The sequence below is a fragment of the Camelus dromedarius genome, chromosome 10 (genome assembly GCF_036321535.1).
Source record: "Camelus dromedarius isolate mCamDro1 chromosome 10, mCamDro1.pat, whole genome shotgun sequence".
NCBI lineage: Eukaryota > Metazoa > Chordata > Mammalia > Artiodactyla > Camelidae > Camelus > Camelus dromedarius.
Genome location: NC_087445.1, coordinates 29,971,596 through 29,993,299, shown reverse-complemented (window position 1 = coordinate 29,993,299; position 21,704 = coordinate 29,971,596). Strand labels below are relative to the sequence as shown.

General features: G+C 38.1%; 1 protein-coding gene across 5 annotated transcripts in view; it reads left to right on the top strand.

The window, feature by feature from the left end:
• KDM4C (lysine demethylase 4C) overlaps positions 1-21,704 on the top strand; it is a 359,368-nt gene that overhangs the window by 141,488 nt on the left and 196,176 nt on the right. The gene's annotated exons all lie outside the window — the stretch shown is intronic.

Here is a 21,704-nt window from a genome sequence, read left to right as displayed (position 1 = left end):
GTCTGTACGTGCTCGTAATACTTTTAAAACATTTAAAACTTTATTGTGTAGTTACTAATTGATCTCTAATTAAGGTGACATTATTTACTGTTTATAAAATGGAAATAAACAGCATTGATACACATTATTCAAAAAATTGTTGAAGGAATTAAAATGGAAATTTGCTTTGAAACTCTTCAGATAGATTATAGGGTTCTGTATTTGTTGTAGTAAAAAAGCCTGAAATTGCATATTGCCTTTTTCTAAGATAGGTACTATGTGTGTATTAGTCATTCCCATATAATCCAAACTCACTATTAGACTCCACAAATTGTGTCATGGACAATGATGCTTAAATATTAATGTATTTCATTACTTTTGTTCTCAAATTAAAGATTCATAGGCAGTGTGTATCATTCACCAGCAGAGGGCAGCATCTCTTCACAGTATTTTTTTTCTGCAACGTCCTATGGAAGGAGTGGATTTCTCTTACAGCATTTGACCTAATTTGACAAATGGAGATGTAGAAGATATTTATTGATTATGAATTTGTAATAAATGTTTTATATGGAAGAGAAGATGTTAAAATTGATATAACTTAATGTGGGAAGGGGCATTTATAACTATTGTTTATACTTCTAGATAAGTTGTTTCTTAAAAGAAATGCTCATTTTATGTGTAGGAAGCACTTAGCTTAACGTATCATCAAATTGAAATGCTTTCTTTTGTGAAATGAGGTTATAGTTCCCCCAAATCTATTGCAAGCTGTTCATAAGTTTGGTCTATACGTGTTGTATAGTTTAACTGCTGTGCAAATGGAAAGCGTGCGCCACTCCCTCCTCCCCCTCACCCTCGACAAACACACTCAGAGTGCAAAACAGATTTATTTGGGGGAAAACTTACATGCTGTCGAGTAGCAGTGTGTGCAACACTCCACAAGTCTCATTTTCCCACAGTGAGGTGGACTCAAATGGGGGTGTTGCTGGGAAGGGGCTTCAGTGGAAGGATCCAGCCTGGTCCCTGTCATGTTGTGCTCCTTTATTTCAAAGAACCGGGAGCAGAACACATCCATGTGACCAGGTGACCCAGGAGCTTCCTGGGAGAGGAAGTGGTCTTTGTGTGAAGGGATGATAATTTAGACTGCCTAGGTTTGAATCCTGGGTTGGTCGTTTGTAGGTAGTATCATTTTGGACAAGATATGTATAATTTGGGATAATAAGACCACATTATAGATTAGTTGTAAGGACTAAATTAGGTAATAAATACAAATTTCTGGAATAGTGGCTGACACGTGGCATATAATAAATGTTTCTCTCTCCTCTGTCTTGTGAAGCGTTGACATTTATTAAACTTTCAAAAGCAGTTTGGGATCCCCATCGTCTCAATTTGTGCCATAGCAGTGACCATCAGTGCATTTCTGCAGTTTACTTCCCAGATCTGTCCCAGGAACTGGTTGTAAGCCAGGGCATCTTGCTCAGAGATTATACCTTTGGTGAGTGCAGATCCAATACCCTGTCATTGTTGGGCAGCTGCCATTAAAACACATACCAGCCATGCCTGTTAACTGTCCTTCAGAATAAACTGGAGGTACGCAGTGTGGGGATGCATTCTGATCATCTGGGTTCTGAGGGATTTTTAAATAGGTCAAATTATTTATCCTTTGGTTTTCATTTGGGCCGTGTTCAGAACATACCAAAGGACTGTAGTTCTAGAAAAGATTTTTATTGGGACAGTCACACATCAGAGACAGAAAATAGACTTCTGGGAGAAGTTCAAATGTCAAGTCACCTGCTATAAAACATCCTCCTCTCCCCCTTTTAACTGAACTTTTTCTTTCTTTTTGAAATAAAGCAGGAACATGAAATATTTTGAAAATGTAAAACCCTACTTGAGATTATTTGTAAGTACAAAAATGTAATTCTTTAATTTGGTGGATATGAACACACAAAGGAAGAAGGGTTTGTTCTTAGTCCAACTCTGGCTCTATTTTTGTGGAAGGGTGTCCTTGGTTCTGTGGCCATGGCTTAGAGAACAGATGTACAAATGCAGGGGGGAGAAAGAGGCCAGAGAGCTGCCAAGATCAGCACTTGCCCTTTACTTACACTAACTCCTCTAAGTTTTACAACTGTCCTGTAAGATACGTAGCGTTATGACCCCACTTTACAGTGGGGAATATTAAAGTGCAGAGAGGCACAAATGAGAATCAGCCCAAATGAAAGTAGAAAACCTGGGTAAAAGTGGGCAGTTGATCAAAGAAGAAATATATAAGCTAACTATACAATTAGTTTAATCTCATTAGTAGTTAGAGAAATGCAAAAAGTGAGTGCTATTTCTCATCTCTTAGATTGGCACAGAAGACAAAAGAAAACATCCTGTGTTGTTGGAAGCTATGCAAATTAGTACAATTTAGAGGATTCCAGGTCACCATCATTAGAACTAAGTGTGTCCTGTGACCTGGCACTCCACACGTGGTAATTTGTGGGGGAAAATGAGAAAAAAAATTTCTGTTTGCAAGTACACATGAATTGTAAATTATAGAAAGGTATTCATTAAATTTTGACATCATCCCTCTTTGGCGGGATTGTAATTTTCTTTGTTATATTTCTACAGCAACCGATTACATGTGCAATTAAAAGACTAAAAGTTTGTATTTATAAAGAACTGTCTCACTGTATTTTGCATGTAAAAATATATTTCAAAATATTGAATTTAGTTAAAAATTGAGAGTTGGTCTGTTGGTGAAGTGCTTTTAAAATGGAGCTAAAAAGGTGAGAGCAGATAGTTTAGGAAAATATCCAGGATGAAGAAAATCTGATAAATCAGGGGTTACAAAATTTGCTAGATTAGAGGCTTTGGGTAGGTTACTTGTTTTCAGTTTCAAACAGGAGTGTAAATATCAATAATCCCTGAGGGCATATAACTGTATCCAATATTTATAGTGATGACTATGAGCCGTTAATCTAGGTAGTGATGTATTGCATACCCTGATTAAGAAAGAAAGCAAGTGTATTAGGGGCTAATGGAATTAATAATGTCACATAGTTGGAATTCATGCCCACCCTTCTCATGGTGTATTTCACTTCCTACATATGCTGGAAAAATCAGGCCTGTTTAGTAATGTGAGCAGTTGTATACAAATGTTCTGATTTTAAGCAAAAGGGGGATTTGACTAATCTCCTGGATCTCTGAATTAATTTATTATGTCTGGACTCTTAAACGTTGGTTGTGGAGCTTTTGGAGATATTTGAAAGGTGTATTTATGAGTCTTTGTGACATAGCTGGCTGCTTCTGGTCCTGCATAGGATCGTAGCTGCCATGGGAGGGAGGTGGCAGGGGCTGGGCACTGTCCCCTGAGAGAGGAAGTGCTGCCCTGCCAGTCCTCACTGGGGTCTTAGGTGACGCGACTCTTTGTCAGGGCTTCTCTGACTCTTCCTCAGGGCTTCTCCGCTGCTTTTGTCTGGGGCCCTGAGTCAGGTTCCTAGTTTAGCTGCTTGTGAATGAGTAAGTTAGGAACCTGGTCCTGAAAATCCTTGCCAGCCATTCCATCTCCCAGATTTCTCCCAGGGAGTTGGGACAGACAGGCAAGTGGAAGGTGACTTTTGGGACTAGGTTTTCTCAGGGTGCAGGTACAGCCAAGGAGGGTGCCTCCTCCTCCCCGACCCGACCTCGACTCTTCCCTCCTGTCGTCCTGCACTTCTGTACAGTCCTTTCTGGAAACCGTTCTGTTCCCTCCCAGTCTGAGGAACACTGTCTACTGTGGGTCTCATCTTTGCTATCTCTTCTTGCGGGAAGCATCCCTGACCCCACGAGCAGGTTAGTGGGACTCGTATCTGTCTCCTGGGGTTATTCTGCAGGTTGCGTGAGGAAATGTGCCACAGTCCTTTCATTCCTGGCAGTGGCCCCAAAGGCTGTTCTTTCCTGAGGCAGAGTTATAGGAACCCACACAGTCCAGGAATTCATTGTAGAAGTAACACAAATACCTGGGCCAAATACAGGAGATCACAACAGCAGTGCACGTTAACATATATAAATGGAGTTGGTTGAAGGTACAGAAAACTCATGTGCAAAACTGTTGACTTTTCTTTCTGAAGGGCAGTGTGCTTGGGCATAACCTTTTCAATCGTGTGTGGTGGGTTCACAGCTTTGTATGTTAACTCATTTTTGTTTTGCTCTAGTCCAGAGACACTTCTGCTTAGACGAGGGGGTTTTTCTTTCCCCAGTAACTGGATTCTAACCAGGATAGCAGGTATTGGTGTCTTCTGAACCTCCAGTTTCTCCCAGAGATATATGTTTGTGTTCAATAGGATGTTTTCCCTTTCTTTTTGTACTAATTTTGTTATTGAAAGAAGAAGAAAAGGATGTATTCTTTTTCTACTGCTGATGTTTCAGGAATTGTGATACTCTCTATTCTTGGAGGTTTTTTTTTCATATGGTAATTTTTCTATATTGTTGCAAACCAGTGGAAATTTCTAGTTTGTTGAGAAATTTAACAACAACAAAACAAACAGCAAACAAAATACTGGCTATTTCTGTCCTCCTTCTGAAAAGAAATGGGAGATGAAGATTGAAATGCGTCAGATATAGCCTTAGTTCAGTAACTGACAGTTTTAGTTCTGTGTTTTCAAATAACCAAATAAACAAAACATCAGCAATCATACCAGGAGAAGTAAATGTTCTGATTTTTTTCTAGGTAATATAACTTGATTGTATTCTTTTAAAATTAGCTGCCCAGGGATAGAATTGAAAAATAAAAATTCCTGCACAAAAATGTTTCTCTAGTATTAAAATTTAAGTGCAAGCAAATTGGCTTAAAACTTCAAAAAAAGGTTTAGGTGTTTTTGAAGCATATGGTGAAACAAACACATTTGTTGTAATGTAATGCAGCATTGACGGAATCTAATGCAGTATCTTAGGCTTAAGTTTGCAAAATGAACTCCTATTCTTTAGTCCATGCCTTGTGCCAGCTGGGGAAGAATATGTGCCACATTCAGGGTGCTTCCACAGTGGGACTGGGGAGGGGCAGGTAGAGGGACGTGTATGGGCCAGTGGACTTCACCATCCCCTCTTGCCCTGTGGGTGGGCTTGGCAGAGGCCCCGACTCAGCTCTGCAGGATGCCCTGACAGCCTGTCCACCTGCCTTCTTTTCTCTTCTTCCTTCTCTTCCTTTATTCTCCTCTCCTCTCTTCTTATCAGCAAAGCTAACGCTTGGGAAAAACTGGACAGCTTTTACTTTATTATGATAATACATATAAGCAGAATTGAAAATTCCCAGATGAGAGTTCTTACAGTTACTATTAAAAACAGATAGCTGTATTTGATATCTCCTGAGGCCAGCTGATGTCAGTGTTTCTGATATTTTGTGCAATTTTAATCGAAACCTATTACTGTTAATGTAGAAGAAAAAGATAGCATTGACAGTTGTGTGCAGGTAGTAAATTAAGGGTCAAGACACTAAAAACTGTTTTAGGAGCAACCATGCTTTCTGCTTTCCGTTTGAATTTTGTTCCATTATTTTTGCAGCATAGAGCCCAGTGCTGATCTTTGTTTTCATTTCTTATTTTCCCAATCAAAATAGGATTGTTATTCCCTGGCCACTTGTGATAATACCATTTTGATGTGCCATACACTTTTGGTAAAATCAGTGTTTATAATGAGGAATGCATAGGGGTTGGCCCAATTTATGAGTGCTCCTTGACATTAAAAAACAAAAACAAAAACAAAAACAGAATTATTCACATTTCTTCGTGTGTCTTTTATTTTGCTGCTTACCTATTTTTCTCTATTTTAAGGATGGTGTTAGGTTACTTATGAGAATGGGCTATAACTATGAAATTCTGGACTTAATTTAACTTTGTTTTCAAAATTAATGTTCTAATAGCATCTGGAATGATAGGACTTTTTTTTTATGAGGTACTGTTTAGCTTAGGAAAATTTCTTTACCGTTTCCAAGATGTATCATTTGTCAGTTTGCTAGAATGCATCATACTTTATTTTTTCTTGTAGTAGAAATATGCAAGACGCATAATATCTGTCCCTGCTGTTAAGATTATGTGAAATGGGTGCTCTTTCATATATCCACCAGCGTTTGACCTAGGATATTTAAATTTCCATGAGGGATTTGAAGGCTGTATGGTAAAAGGGATGGGAAACAGAAGAAATCGACCTTCCTCTGAAGCACTTGTGCTCAGTGCATTCTCTTCTAACTACCACCATGATGAGGGATGGGCGATGCCAGACACTTTGAGGCTGGAGGTTAAATTCCCTTTCATTTCAAAAGAAACAGAAATGATTGTTACATTCCAGTCATTAAGAAGTCATTGTGCTCAAATCAATCATACTTCAGTTAAAAAAAAAAAAAGGGGAGGGGGTCATTGTCCTCATTGTGCTTGGCACTTTTTATGCTGTTCCACTGCCAAGATTTGATTGTTTTTAACTCTTAAGAAAGAGGATGACAGTTTGGGGGAAAAAATCCATCTGTCAGTCTTAAGAATAAAGAGCATGGTTTGGTTTTTCTTTCCTTGAATAATGCAGCAACTTATGTATCTTCCTTGACTGTATTATAGCTTTAATCTTGGTGGGCATATGTTACATTTAAGGTATAGCTCTTGAAGAACAGGGAAAGGGCCAGTTAAACACTTTCAATTTCCATTGTAAACTGTCCCTTAATAGAGTCAACATTATTAGCTTGTGGTAGTGGAAGGACCTACGCTGGGTGTGAGAAGCTCATAAAGACGGTTTTCTGGCACTTGAATATGTGAGAGGCTGGGCTTTTGTCACTGATAAATGCTGTGACAAAGGTACAAGGTAATGTGGGAATACAGGATGGGGAGAGTTTAACTTCATCATGGCAGGGATCTGAAACATTTTTATTTGAGAGGACTGATGCTTGAGCTGGTGAAGACTGCATGGGATTTTGGTGGTTTGGAGGTAAGCATCTGAGAAAGGGAATCAGCTGCTTGAGTAAAGTCATGGAGGCAAAATGTGGTAGGATGTTTTGACAGTTGTCTCTGTGTGGCTTGAGATGTAGTGCATTTATAAGGGTGGATGGTGCCAGGCTATGAAATACCTTAAATGTTACATAAAGGAATTTGGATCTTTTAATTCTGTATGATGGAGGCCAGTGAACATTTTAGAGAAGAGTTTCAATATAATTCTTTATAAAACACAGTGATGAAAATACAATAGGTAAGTTTACAATTTTAATAAGAGCATTTTTCTTTTTTTGCTAGTTCTTTTGACCAGATAAATTCTTTGCCATTTATTCAGCAAAATATATTAAGTTCCAGTTACATGCAAGATAATTTATATGAGGGAATAAAATATGAATAAATCAGATCTGGCCCAAGAAAAGCTTTTGGCAGGACGTTTTTATTTTATTTCTATTTTCAGTATTGAATATTGCATACCTATTAAGAGGATTGTGTCTTCTAAAATAAGCCTGCATATTTAAGAAATTTTGATCACCTTTGAATATTTTCCATTTTGGTCAAATAACTTTCAAAGCAGCAGTACTATTTTCCTTTGCTTGGTGAATGGCCAGATGATTGCAAGATTACTGTGGAAACATCTAGTTCCATTTATCTGGAATTGATCACTTCCCACCACACTCGCCACTGCTACTCTGGTCCAGCCACTATCTCTGTCCTGAACTGTCCCATTGGTTCCCAAAGTCTTCCTGCTTCTGTCTGTTTGTTCAGAGGCCAGAGTGATGCCTTTAAAACCTTTATTCAGATTTTATACTTCTGTTCAAAATCCCTTTCCATGGCTTCCCATCTCACTCATATTGAAAGTTTAAAGTTCTTAACAGGTGTACAAATGCTACATGATCACACTGTAGCCAACACCCACCATCTCCAGACACAGAGACTCTTTATCTCTCTGATTTCCTCTGCTGCCTTTCTGCTTCTGGCTCACTCAGCCCAAACTTCTACCCCAAAGCCTCTGGATTCCATGATACCTTTACTGCACGTACCCCCTCTACCAGCTGCCCCACAATGGCTTGTTCCTCACTTCCTTGAAGTGTTTGCTCGTATGTTACCTTTTCACTAAGACCTTTCCTTAGTCAAGTTGGAACCTTCTCTGCAATCCCTCTTCTCCCTTCCCAGTGTTATTTTTCTCCACAGCACTTATCATTTGACATGTCCTTTACGTATTTATTTTCGATCTGTCTTCTCCAATTTGCATATAAGTCCCATGAAAATAGGAATTTTTGTATCTCTCATTCACACTCGTTTCCCTAGTACCTCTCACTATAATTTGTACATAGTATGTGCTTCAAAATGGTTACTGAATGAATGATTTCCATGACAAAATGAAGGTTGTAAGCTTTAATCTGCCACAGTTTAGCCCAATCTTCACTGATGCTGGTAAGTTTCTCTGAATTTCTGGCCAATCTCTACTTTCACTTTTCATTTTATAACTGATACTGAACATTTCTAATTTCTGTTGCCTTCAAACAATACCCTCTGCCAAAGTCCAGGTTAATATTATGGTGGTTATAATCATAAGTAAAATGACTCTTTTACACTGTTCCTAACACGTTCCATATCAAGTTTATCAAGGTACATCTCTCACTTTCCATGAAAAGAAGAGGTAGAATAGTCAGCTAACATCTAGAACAAACAAGCTTCCAACATTTCCAGAAGAACTGAAATTTAAAATGTTGGTCAGGGAGAAGGGTATAGCTCAAGTGGTAGAGCATATTCTTCGCATGAGGTCCTAGGTTCAAGCCCCAGTACCTCCTCTAAAAAATAAATAAATTAAAAAGTAAACCTAACTCCCCACTCCCAAACAAAAAATTAAAAAAAAAAAGTTGGTCAGATCCTTTCCTTTCACTGGCACTAATCATTGAACTTCAGCCTGAAATCAGAGATGGGATGCTTGGCTCTCTCTCCCCAGTTCTAGCCACTTGAACGGTACATTTGCTGCAGAAATGGATGGAATATTAGATTTATTTCCACAGTGATATTTCTATACTAACTTAAAAGACAGTTTTGTAAGGAGATTTCTCAAAAAACAACCTCATTTCTTGGTTTGTCATATGCTTTAGATTCTTAGGTGTGAATTTTTTTCTATATTTTTAGGGTATTTATTTGATAAAGCCTGTGTGGATTTAATATTTGTACTCTACACTGGGTTTGGAAAACCCTTCTCCTTCTACCTGGTGACCATGACTATAGTTCCATGCTAGGCTTTTTTTTTTTTTTTTCCCTGCAATTATCATAGAGCATTTGAATCAGATAGATTCTTAAAATCTTCAAAAGTTTCTCCTTAAAAAAATGTTGCACTGATGTTGCATCTGATTCTGCTTTCTGATTAATGTTGACTGAGAACTGGGCCAGTAATATGGCTGAAATTTGTGGTTTTTATTAAAGTGTTTTTTCCTTTGTGATGCTCAGTCATTTATACTGACCTTATATTTTTTTGTGGCTGTCTTATGCATGCAGTTGGAATCTTTGTAGTCCATAATGATTGCAGTTTAAGTGTAGTGTGAATGTACATTGCTAGTGAATTATATTCTTGGGCTTATGTGAATGAGTGATTACAGTGACAGAAGGAAGGATGCAAATTTTAACCTTCCGTGGAATTCCCAAGAAATGTGTTCTTGAGTGTATGTACTAGGGGCCATCAGGTGACAGAACATAGAATAGCCAAGTGTTGTAGGCAAGCTCTGAATCTTGTGGAGTTTGGCATGTGGCCTAATTGCTTATAATTAATGATCAAAGAAAAAGATGTTCATGTAACCACATCAGATGGCTCTTATTTTTGTTGTTGTTTGTTTCCAGTGTCAGTGATTATAGAATCCAGAATTGTCTTTTTTAGGGCAGGGAATCAAAGGGGTACCACTTTGTCTTCAAGCCTGTCAGTTTTTGTCTTCATCTGTAGGAAAAGGAGCAGGAGTCTGAGAAGACACAGGTGTTTGTTGCAGCTCTGCTCTTGCAGGTGGGGCATGCAATTCCTTTCCTTTCTCTGATACTTGGAAATTTCTTGGCAGTTTTGGGGGACGTTTCTCGGCATGTCTTTCTCAGGTGCCTTAGGCAAATAGCGTTTACTTCTTACAAACCTCAGCTATGGTAATCCAGAATCCTCTTTAACACAGTTGCTAGCTGACTCCTGTTTTGGACGATGCTAGCTGTGTTTTTACACTTAAACTGAGAATCAGAACATATAGGGAGGAGGAGATGGTTGATGGTTGCATGAGCTTGTTTGCTTTGAGGGCAGGGGCTGGTTTACTGTACGGTGTAGGGTTTGTGCTGGATAATGTTGGTTTGTGCCTCCAGGCCCACTTTGCATAGGCTTTCACCCTTCTCTTCTGGAAGGACCCCACCAGACCCCAGTGCCCTCTGGTTCCTGGTTGGAGGCAGGCAGTGGGAGCAGGCAGGAGATTGGAGTTGGGGAGAGAATGCAGCCTTAGGCCATCCTCCAGAGACTCTCCTGGACTCTGGTGATGGCTCCCTCCTCCAGTCCTTTTAGACCAGCGTTTGTGAAAACTTGGCTGCTGGCAGGCCCAGGATGCTGCTCTGTCTCTCCTGCTTTCCTCACATTTGGCCTGCACCTTTTCCATCTCTTCATTCAAATTATTCCAATGTTTCATTTTCTCCTGAAACTCAGACTCATACAGTGTTGACCCAGGAAACTCCTGTGTATTTTGTCTGAGGAGTTTTTTAAATTAAATTAAACATAAAAACTGAAAATGTTTAAGGTCATTCTTCCTAGAAAACTATTCTTTCCTTTGGTCTCGGGATTCTGCTTTGCTATTAATATGGACACAAGATTGTTTACTATATGTATTTGTTTAAACTGAAAATTAAGAGTGGTAGAAATTTTTTTTTTTTTTTTTGATGTAAGTAAGGCCTTCAGCTAATACTGATGTGTTCTGAGACTGGTTCTTTCTTTTTAGAAAACACATTTTGGTACCAAAGCTGGAATGTTGACACTTTGTGTTAGTGAGTCTTAGTCTTCCTATGTTGGAGGTTCTGAAATGAACCATGTGTATGACAATGAACATTCAGGAAAACCTGTATTCTTTTTACCATTTAACGTTCTGAAACTTCTCTTGAGGGTTCAGTATTCCCTTCTGAAGCTTGCTAAGTGTGGGTTCTTATTTTCAGAACGCTTACTGTTTCTTCTTTAAATTCCTTCATGGATGCCCAACGTGTGCTTCTGTGGGACTTGTTAAGATCATATGTAAACAGTCCAAGGCTGTCACTGTTGGTGACACATCTCACCTGATAGCCATGGAGGAGCTTCTGATGGAATAATTATGATATGAACAGCATTGTAGGAGGTGGTTATCATAGAAAAATATGATGTAGACCAAATAAAATACACAAACTTAAATAAATTGGGCTTGGTTGCTTTCTTTTGCCCAAGATAGGCTTAATCCAGAACTCTCCTGGCCTGCTGTGGTGGAATGATGGTTTATAGAAGCTCTTTCATTGTTTTGGAAAAATGCTGTTATAAACAGGTTTTTAAGTACTTTTTTTTGGCAGTGGGTCATTAGTTTTATTGTGCTGCAACCCTCCCCCCAACATGCTAGTTAATTTTTTTTTTGAGATTCAGATTCAAATCTCAATTGAGATTCAAGTTCAAAGTCAATTTTTCGTTTTTGATTTTTGTGGTGGCTGAAATGATGTAGTACCACCTGTTGAGAAGTCTAAACTTACATTTGATAAAAGGGCATTGGGATGTGAAAAGGCGCTTTATTTTTGTGTTGAGCTACAGTTTAGCCTGGGTTACTGGGATTACCGATCACTGGAGTAGATCTTTGCAGATAGATCCTCAATGGACCTGGAATTCTTCTTTTTTTGGATTACTAGAGAAGAGCTTTCTGAGAACAGCCATTGTGAGCAATAAAAGCTTGTGGTCAGAGACGTCCTGTATGGGCATCATGGCTTCAGTTTGCCCTTACAAATGACCTAGTGACCATCTGGTGATAGTGAAAATATATCCTCCCTCCCCACCTTTGGATGGTGCTTTGTTGGTGAACCAGATGTCTCCTGTTTGTGAGCAGAGTATCCAGTGTGACGGTAAATGGGTGCTGGGCATTGGATCTTACAAGAAAACATTCCTGAAGCTGTAGGCTTCAGCTGGGAGAGGCATTGTGGTGGTGGTGGGGAAGTAAAACTGGCCTTGTCAGAATTTCATAGACTGGTCCACTCGTGTCTTTGACCTTCAGTTTTCTCATCACTCATATGAGAATGTCTGTAAAATGTGCTGATATGAGAACTGAATGAGCTGATATAAGGGGGGTTTGTAAATGTAAACAGGTATGAGATTGTATTAGGGAAGCAGATGAAGGGAGAAAGTTAGCAAAAAGAGGAATCAAAATAAAAATGAATGAGAGAGAAGTGTTAGGTGAAGGCTAGAATCTTACTCTCTCAGTGCTTGTTTCATTCTTTGCTTTGATAAGATTTGTAGCCATAGTCAGTCCTTTTGCATAATCAAAATTATTTTCTGTGACAGTTACCATATAAAACTGATTATATCTTTCTCATTGAGAAGCCACAGGATCTTTCCAATATTAACTTCAGACCCTCATTTATCTCTCATTGTACACTCTAGGGTGAATAAGGCCTGGTGCTAAGAATACACACTGGGAAAAACAAATCAAATGCCTCCAAACACTGTTTATCACAGATATGGGCCAGGGAAATGGATGTTCAGAATTCCAAAACAATTGGAACTTTTTCAGTAGTTTAAAAATTATTATAAGGTGTTTTTGATGGTTTGACTTACCTGACTGTGTTATAGGGATTTATAATTTGTGGTTTAGCACTGCAAATTCTATTTGGATGATCTGGTCATTCTCCGTGGCATTGTTGCCTTTTAGTTATTGCTCATTTTCATATTCATAAACATGTCAATATTATTGGTACATGCAATTAAATATATAGGCGTTTATTTTTAGCGTTATTATTTACGTGATTGATGGAAAATACATTCAGTGACTATAGCTTTTGGTAAAATCAGTGCAGGTTTTTTTTTTTTTTTTTTAAACCATTTACACTAGATTTTTTACCATTAAACACTTTGGGCTTTATACTTAGTAATGCCCTTGGTCATCTAGGCCGAGCTTCTAAGGTGACAGTGGTAAAGGAACTGACGTTAAACAACATTAATTAGAATAGGAGATGTATCAGAGTTACCTCCCAAGGCAGGAAGCTTCCCTTTGAGGTGATCATCCATCCTCTGCGTGAAGGCTTCTGGCCCCTTAAGTCACTCTGGTGACTGAACTTGCTGAAACTGCTTGAGCCCTTGGCCATACCTACCCCAACTCAACAGTCAGCCTTTGTTCTTACCTTATTTGACCTTTCAGTAGCAGGGAGCCACACTTCCCTTCTTGAAGCACTTTCTTACCTTGGCTCCCATACCCTCACCCTCTTGGAAGGGGTTGCTGTACTCACTGTCTGTTTCCCCCTCTCTCATTGCTTCTTTAGCACACTCTTTGGACTGTCACAGTAGGTTCTGTCAATTTATCTCTGGGCCAAAGCCAGTAGTCAGTTCTCCATCCTTAATTTACTCAGCTTCTCAGCCTTTCCATCCTTGAAACAAGATCTTCTCATAACACCACACTCACTTGATTTTCTTCTAACTTTCTGTCTCTCAGCCTTCAAATATTAGAGGACCTGCCAAGCTCTGTTCTTGGCCCTCTTCTCTATCCTTAAGTGCTTTATCAGTTTGGTTATTTGTCTTCCCTGGGCTAGGACGTAAGTCCCTTGCGAGCAGGCACTTGTATGTCTTATTTGTGTTTGTACCTCCTGAACCAGAACAGAGCTGAGAGCTGGGAGGTACTGACTGACTGGCTCGTCCCTTCATCTCCTCTCATTACTTGAATTTGTGTGTCCTAGTTCACCAGAGTTTCACAAAGATTGTGGGCAGTGGTGCTGTCATCACCTTGAACGTTACTGCAGTGTCCTGGAATACAGTTTATGTAGTTGATAACTGCACTTGACCTGTGTCCTCTTTTTCCAACAGTGGTACTGCCTCTTTGTGGCAGGTAAAAGCTGGGACCTTTTGCTGTGTTATTGTTGCCTCCCTCCCTTATTTTTTATCCCCTGTGATCTCTCACTTTGCTTACTGCATTGTTACCCACCCATTTCTTTACAAACCTTTACTTTGTAACCACCATAGAGGTTGATGGTTACCCCCTTGGCTCTAGGCTCCTTAAAATCTATCAGATTACCCTGAGAATGTAAAACTCTGAAATTCACTTAAGCAAGAAAGGATTTTGAATCCCAGTTGCCAGTATTCTAAGCCTTGGATATAGGTACCCTCTATAGCCTGTCCGTATCCTGTTTTCCAGGTTGTTGACCCAGGACTACCTGTACCTGGTTGTGCTTTAGCAAGACTATCTTACCTTGTACCCCACACCTGTGCTGCTTCACCTCTGCTTGCCTTGTGCTGTTACCTGGAACATGGTCTTTATCCAAACTCTACACATGCTTCAAGGCCCCTTCAACACCTTGCTCTTTTGTGAAGATCTGTCTGCTCGCCCTAAGCTTGAAGTAATCTCTCCCTACTATGAAATCCCTAGTTATCTTTACCTTCATTATAGAGCTTAGGCTTTTCTTTTTTTGTGTTTGCTTATGTCTCATGTCTCTTGTAGGTCATTAAAGACAAATCCTTAGCCCTTGCCTTTTGTTCGGTAAATATTGAAGGAATAAAAGAATCTTGAACTCACTTAAAAGAAACTAAGTGCCCTTTTACTATTTACTTACCTATCCTGGGTGTCAGTTCTCTTTTAACTGTGTTTGTTCTTCTGTTTCCAAGTTAATAACAGCTAACATTTGAGTGTAATGCTTTACTTTTCACAAAACATTGTACATTTATCCTGTTTGACTTTTTCTTCCCTGGCAGTTCAGTAAGGAGACAGTGTATGTAAGCCATAAAATAAAGCAGAAATGAGGTGCAGAGGCTGTTTCTCTGGTTAAGTGCTGCTGTGCCCCAGTCACTGATCCAGGAACTTTTCCTGTCCTATTGAGGTGACTCTTCTTTGCAGCCCTATTTTTTCTAATTATTAAGGTATAGTTGATTTACAGTATTATATAAGTTTCAGATGTACAACACAGTGATTCACAATTTTTACAGATTATTTTCTTTTTATAGTTATAAAATATTGACTTTATTCCCTGTGCTATACAATATATCCTTGTAGCTTGTTTATTTTGTATATCGTGGTTTGGCAGCCCCAGTTTGTAGAGGAAGAAACTGAAGCCCAGGAGTTACCTGCTTGAGGTCACCCAGCTGGTACCTTAGTCAGATGTCCCACTCAGGTATATCCTCTAGGGATATGGAAGGAGGAGGAATATTTTATGAGTGCTAAAAAAGAATACTTAAGAAGTTCACCTTCTCTATTTTGAAGAAATTGTAGAGATTTTCTTTGAAATGTTTTCTTTGGTTTTTAAGGATTAAAATAGACTTGATTTCTACAACCCTCTGCCACTTCTTTCTTTTATGGCTCATAAGAGTCTCATTACTTAAATGCCATTAATTTTATTGGCCCCTGAAGGATGTTACTCACTTTTGATGCGTCCTGAGGGTCTTTGGGATATTAGTCTCATTTTAACTCTTCCTGGTGTAATTGGATCAGTGTGATGCTTTTGACTTAATTGGTTCCAGTTTGTCAGAGGAGAAACACATTCTCCTTGGTGCTGTGATAACGTGTCTCTCTCCCAGGACTCCCTACAGAAATCACATTATTCAGAGTCAGCAGTTCTTGGGATCTCCTAGGGTCAGATTCAGACACTGCTGGGAAAATTCCCCAGGGAAGCCACAGGTAGGTTTTTTGGGATATGTGTGTTGATTTTTCACATCCTCAAAATAACTTATGTCCCATTTGTCAGTACTTACAGAATTACCAACATTCATTGCTCTTATAAATTCCTCTATAATCTTTTTGTGTAAATCCATTTTTTATTGGACACCTAATATAGAGAATGCCTAGAAAATAAAGCAGCTGTTGAATTTAGTGGCATTAATTTAAAAATATTTTTTCGAAGAATCTGCGTAGCATAATTCCATCATATCTCTTAAGCAGTCAGTATTCCTCTGTTGTAAGAGGATGATCTCTCTAAGCCAGTCGTCCTTTCACTTCTGTGTACATGGAAAACCTGGAAATATTGTAAAAAATGTGAAGCTGGATCCTACTCTTCTGCACCTACATTTTGCAGGAAACACCTCAGAGTATTCTGATGCCCATGGTCCCCTGATATTTGTTGAGGAACACTACTGCAGTCTTATCCTTCTTTGCCTGTTACTACTGTCTCCTTTTGCCAGAATCCTTCAGGACAACACTAACATTTACAGAGAATTGCTTTACTTCCTGACTCTGGGGTGTTTGAAATAATATGTCTCCCACCTTGCCACACACACCTCAGACCTTCATCTCCTGTGATGAGTGCAGCAGACGTTGCTGGATATCCGCCTTGCTTTCCCATTTAGGGATCCCCCTCCCTGCCACACACACACATCATGTGGAACTACCATCACCTCACTTCAGTAGGTTTATAGTTGCTTGAAGGGCTGTATGTTGAACAAAATAACTTTGGTGAGAAATATATTGGTTAACAATTACGTCGTGATGCACAAAAAAATAAAGTTGCTAGATTTAAAGTTTTTTTTAAAGAGAGTCACAATAATCATGTTTTATTAAGAAATACTCTCCATTTGGCTAACAGGGACACTTTTATGTACTCAATTAATGGCCCTCAACTAAAATTCATGCTTAATAAAAAATCCCCTCCATGTTCAAGTGGATATTATTCTTGAATGTTAGTCTTGTTGGGGCTGTGGATGTCCATAAGCACTGGTCATATCTTAATGGCAGTTGTATTTGAGAAAGTTGTTTACTGTGTAGCTATACATAAGAAGTGTATCAGCCTATAAGAAAATTGCAATCCATTCTCTAAGGTAGCTGTCCAATTAAAAAGAAATCCTAAGTAATAACATGGCTAGGGGCCTGACTGGACCTTGCAGGGTAGACAGAGGTGGGTAAGGACAGAAAAGGCACCTGAAGTTACAGGGAGATGATACCGATGGGGCTGTGGCCATCACTGAGTCACTGAGTGATTTTTGCCCTGAAGAATACAAATACTATAACAGAGGTTCCACCACAGTGTTTGGGAACCAGGTAAGAGAGAGGATTCGGATGCCACCAGGAAAATACTTCATGAAGGAAGCTGGATTCTAACAGGTGCGTAGGTACACAGTGGTGGGGTCAGAATCCCCATCAGACAAGAGTCACAGCCGAAGTACAGAGTGGGGAAAGTATGTGATGTGTTCCAGTGACCGAGTAGATCATCCTGGTTCTCTGGTGCATAGGCTGTGAATAGGTAATAGGGCTTGGGATCATATTCTTATGACCTACATGCCTGGGCTTTTAGGAGAACTCTCTAAGTAATCCATAAGCCTATTAATGCCCCCCCCCCCCTTAAATTCCTTAATTTTGGGTCCATAAGAAAATTTTTGTTTAAAGAGTATACATTTGTAGATTAGAGAGTCAGAAGTAGAGAGAGAGATGCTACAAAGTATACAACCCAAACAATCATAGCAGGAGCAGTAGTCAGTATTCAGTTCTTTTCCGTACAACAGCTATTTGAGGTGGAAGAAACTGGGGCAAAGAGGTGAGATGTCTCCCCCTAGTGTATCCCTAAAGGAGTACAGCCAGACTGCAACCTGTGTGTGGCCATTTCCACTAAAGCCTCAGTTCCGAACCCTGGGATGATCTTGTCCCCAGGGGACATTTGTCAGTGTCTAGGGACATTTTCGATTGTCATGTCTGGGGTTAAGGCCCCTTGCATCAGGTGGATAGAGGCCACAGATGCTGCTGATGTGCAATGCACAGGACAGTGCCCCAACAGAAAGAATTATTGGCCCCAAAATGTCAATTATGTGGAGATGGTATTAGCTGTACCACCAGACTTTGTAACCACTGTTCATGCAGACCTCTATTAAGTTTTCCTCTAAGCTTCAGAGTTAATTTGAGAAAAAAACAGTTTAAGGTCACATTGTATGGCACAGGGAACTATATTCTATGGCATGTAGTAACCTGTAATGAAAAAGTATATGAAAAAGAATATATATGTGTATAACCGAATCACTATGCTGTACACCAGAAAGTAATAGAATATTGCAAATCAACTATACTTCAATAAAAAACGTAAAGAAAAAAACAGGTTACCTTATTCTTAGTTTTTTTTTAATTGTACAGAAAGTGTAGTGAGTTGATTTATGTCTGTAGCAGTTAAATCTTAAAGTATTTTAATTCCATAAGAAAGAATTCTCTCCCTTACTAAGTAATATTGTATTTAAATAGAACCAAAGAGATGATCAGCATAAATTGAATCAGCTTTTCTAAAGCACATTCTGGAATTCTCCTGTGGGAACAATAGGTATTAGAATGTTAACTTTAGCAAGCCTCTGGTACATTCTGACAGGTAATTATGCCTACAGGTTCCAAATCCCTTGGTTTCTTTAATTCTGCAGGTGGCGTCGTTTGCTTAAGAGACAGAAATGCAGCATTACCTGCCTCTCTGAAGCAGATCCTAGTTAGCTGCTGCATGCACTGCTGGTTGAGGGGCATCGCTACCACTGGTTGAAATGAAACAGAGTTAGGAAAGGAATGGTTTGGACATTCAGGGTCGACTTTCCTTATGGAAAAAAGTAATTCTGATGAGCAGTGTTCTTCCCCTGGGAACCTGACTCTGCAAATAACTTAAATTTTACATACAATTTAGAAGAGAATGCTGTGTTAATAATATACTTTAAAAGGGCAAATAAAAGCCCTGCCAGTACAATTGAACTTGATGGTAATTTGATTAATATTTACTTATATATGGGTTTAATATACATGTAAGACAACATGTAAACCTCAAAAGGCGTAAATATTTTTGTCAAGAACATTGAAGCCTTACAGTCAAATGAGGAATATAATGTGATGAAAAGGATTTTGGCATGTTTGTTTCTGGAATGAATGTTTCTTGAATTACAATTTTTTCCAGATCTTCCACATTATAAAACTCATTATCAGAACTGGATAATTTTTTCTAAAATTAGATTTCTGTACTATCTTATATGAGCTGATCCTTTTTTAAAACTTAAGATTTTATAGCCAAGTTGAGGATCATTATTAATATTCATGATTTTAAAAATATTTCTAATATTAAAGTGTGCCTATACTCCTACTTCTCTAATTTCTCATAAACAATGTTTTTTATTATAACAATCATCCAGGATTTTGTTTTTATTAGGAAGTATGGTATAAAACAACAGAGACTATAAAAGGCAAGAAATATAATGCTTTAATATATCTCTATGTAGTTTGTGTTATTTCTGTTGTCACTGAACGGAATTAAATTCTTGTAGGGAATCATTTGCTGGGTAGGAAAGTCCTGGTTCCTGCTGTAAAAATGTAAATTCTAGATAAAAAACTTGAATTTTTTTTGAAGACATTTTGAAAAGTAGCCAGATGAATAGTATACAGTAATAATTTTAAAACGTTAGCTTCCTGTTTAATAAAACTTAATAAATTACATTGGCAGACAACTATACTTATGTCTTAAAATTTCACCTAATTTGCTTAAATTAAAAAAAAATTTGTTTAATTTATTTAGGCTTTCAAGTGAAAACTAGAATTGTTTAGAGCCTGAAAGTAGCTCCAACACATGGAGTTTATTCAAATCCTAAAGAGAAGTGAAACAAATCCATAAACCAACAATGTGAAAAAAGATACCTTGATTTATATATATACCTGTATATATAACTAAATACTATGCTGTACACCAGAAACTAACACAACATTGTAAATCAACTATACTTCAGTTAAAAAAAAATACATTGTGATTTCAAGATATCCACATGTTCATATGGTTTCTTTTTAAACTCCATTGTTTACCACCTTGGTGTTTTTACTTCTTAGAAAGGTTCAGACCCCCCCCAATAATTTTGTATCTATTTTAAAAACTACATATGATATAAATATTGGAGATTTGTGGGTATGTGTATATAGGCATACCTTGGAGATACTGTAGGTTAGGTTTCAGACCACTTCAAAAAAGCAAATATCCCAATAAAGTGAGTCATAAAAATTTTTTAGTTTCCCAATGCTGCACATAAGAGTTCTATTTACGCTATAGTTTATTAAGTGTGCAATAGTATTATGTCTAAGAAACAATGTACATCTTAATTAAAATACTTATTGCTAAAAATGCTAACCATTATCTGAGGCTTCAGCTAGTCACAATGTTTTTATAATACTAACATGAAAGATCACTGATCCCAAATCACCATGAGAAATATAATAAAAATGAAAAAGCTTGGAATATTGTGAGTGTTACCGAAATGTGAAACAGACATGAAGTGAGCAAATGCTTTTGGAAAAATGGCACCAGTAGACTTACTTGCTGCAAGGTTGCTTCAGACTTCAATGTGTAAAAAGTGCAGTATCTGTGAAGTGCAGTAAAATACAAGGAAACAAGGTCTGCCTTTACATGTGTATATAAACAGTATTAATTTACATGCACATGATTTGTTAAGCAAATCAGGACTTCAGAAAAACATTGACATTGAATATTTAATATTTTCACTTCTCATTTCAGTGAAGGTATCATCTCTTTTGATAGTTAAATAATACCATCTTAAGATAAATGGAAGTTTTCCTAACTGAAATTCTTCAGCTCATTTTCTTGAGCTTCCTTGGGTTGCTTCTGGTGCTGTGGTTGACTGCTTTAGGTTGAATACTGTAGCATTCTGATGAGTGAGAATGGCCCTTGGAAGTGGTCATTCTCTGGGAGCCAGTTTGTAGAAAGGCTCCAGGCAGGAATAGTATTTGGGGAGCTACGAAATGTAGCAGTTACTAGCAAAGGCTTTGGAATAACAGGCTTTAACTCACACTTAATAACTTTGTGTCCTTGTTTAATTTTCTTATCTTCTTTGTGCTTTAGCTTCCTTATCTGAGATAATACCTACCTCATAGAGTTATTGTGAAAGGTACTTCACTTATATAAGGATGTTAAATGCTAGTGCCCAGTGCTTAGCACTGAGGAAATGTTGATAAATATCTGTTATTATTGACCTGGTTTGAGGTACTGATTTTAAAACCAGAACCATATATATAGTTATTTAGACTCTTTCGGTCATTTTACCATGTAGACTATGTGGAAATCATAGCCACTTTTATCAGAGAAATAGAATAGAAAAAGGGGAAAACTACAACGAATTAATTATTGGAAAGAGGAGGAAAGAGTAGAGTAGGAAAGAGTAGAATGAAAAGTTTAATGATATTCTCTTTGTTGGTCATATTTACAAGACTTAGTGGTCTCTCAGCTACATAGCTTTGTAGGTTAAAAAAAAAAAACTATATAGCTTTATAGTTTTTTTAAAAGGAAACCCCACCATAACTACCACCACCATCATCAAAAGTTAAAGTCATTCCTACAAAAGTAGTAACATCTGTAATGTCTTATCAAAAAGCTCTTCCTAGCCTCATGGTTCAAAATACCTTTTGGGGATAATCTCTGTAGAGCACTGCACTCTCCATGTACTTTTAAACACTGTTCAAGTTATAAATAGGTTTTAAGTGGAAGACTGTAGCCCCAATTTTCTATTTTTAGTGTTAAAATGTATTTGACTTAGAAATTCTGCACTCACAATTGAATACCAGGTTGTGTGTGTCTGTGTCTGTGTCTGTGTGTTTTGGATCTCAGCATGAGAGTTAGGATTAGACT